Consider the following 1514-nt stretch of genomic DNA (forward strand, 5'->3'; position numbering starts at 1 on the left):
CTGCGGGGGCAACGACCTGGTGGGGGCCCAGCCCGGTGCGTCACAGGTGCTGCAGCCCGGGTCCAAATCCGAGACATATAGAACCATCTGTGGTGGTCCAGGTGGAACCGAGTGGCAGCTGGACTTCAGAAAGCGTGGCCTTCCCTTTCGGCCTGACTCTGGCCTCCACTAGCTCCTAGTGAAAGTGGCTGGCGAGCACTGAAGTGGATCTCCATGAGTTACGAGTTTAGACTGTAGCTGTTGAATTTTAAAAATGTAATAAACACAGGAGCAAAACCAGAATCTCAGCGTTTGGAAGGTCTGAGAGTTCATTTAGTCCAATCCCCTACCGGAAGGGGGGAAAAAAGCAAAAGAAAAGTCGTATGCCATTGCAGGCCTAGTGTCTGCTTGCATGCCTCTGAGGACGGGGAACTCATTACCTTACAGAACCATACATAGCCCCTTAACAGTGCTATGATTTGCCAACAGATTAAAAAACAAAACCCCAAAATGACTGCTTAATGTTGCTATGTTGTCTTTTTATTAAAAAGAGAGGGAGAGAGAGGCCAATCGGGTAATAGAAGTTGTGCTAGTGGGGTTTTATTTTGTCTTTAGGAACCCCCAGATCTGTGCAGGGGTGGGGTGGTGGCTAGGGAAGACGCTGGGGATGGTTGGCGTGATCCCGCCCCATTAATGCTCCAGGCAGCTGGAGCTCTGGAGCCTCCGCAGTGAGGAACTTGTCTTTGCAAAACCTGGGAGCCCCTCAGCTCCTGCCGGGAGGCCCAGCGTCCTTCCTCTTGGGAAGCCGGTGTGGAACTGAAAGGCCTAAAAGGTCGCCTTTGGAACAGATGATCCTCTCTAGTCTCTGAGCTTCTTTTTCTGGGAGAATAAAGCTTTTTTAAGCCAAGAAAGTTTGGAAATAGGGCAGTTGGGTGCTGTCCTGCGTGGCCAAGTGGGTTGTGGGTCCCGAGATGGAAAATCCCAACCGCTTCCCGCAGAGGCATCCGGTCAGCTCCGGCAAAGCCGGTCCTCTCCAGGCATCCGCGCCTTGGGATGTTGTCCACGTCCGTTGCTTTGGGGGTAAAGACAACAACCAAACGTAAAAGGGGAGAGCCTCTTTGTCTCAGGTCAACTAATAGTTCCTCTCCCCAGCGGGTGAGCGCCTCTGTCCAGCTGAGGAGCAGCCAGGGGGACGGAGACCTGTTGAGTCCTGCAAGATTTTAAATATTTATTCAACGGAAAAGCACCGTCCTTTGGAACACTTCCTTCTGGTAAAGAAATGTGTACCTAAATTACTTTGGTTGTCCTGTATTCACACGAGCCATCCAAAGTGTCTTCATTATTTAAAAAAAAAATTACGCTTCTGGCTACGAAGGTAGGTATGCGCACACCTGCTGGCAGAGGCGATGACCACGAGCACCTGAGCACCGGGGAGGATGCCCAGGGTAGTGTGGCGGGACTCAGAAACACACTTAAAAAAAAAACTAGTCATTACACCTTGGACATCCAATATTTTACAATAAAGCGTTTTTTTT

This window comes from Lagenorhynchus albirostris, chromosome 8 (assembly GCF_949774975.1).
Source record: "Lagenorhynchus albirostris chromosome 8, mLagAlb1.1, whole genome shotgun sequence".
NCBI classification, from domain to species: domain Eukaryota; kingdom Metazoa; phylum Chordata; class Mammalia; order Artiodactyla; family Delphinidae; genus Lagenorhynchus; species Lagenorhynchus albirostris.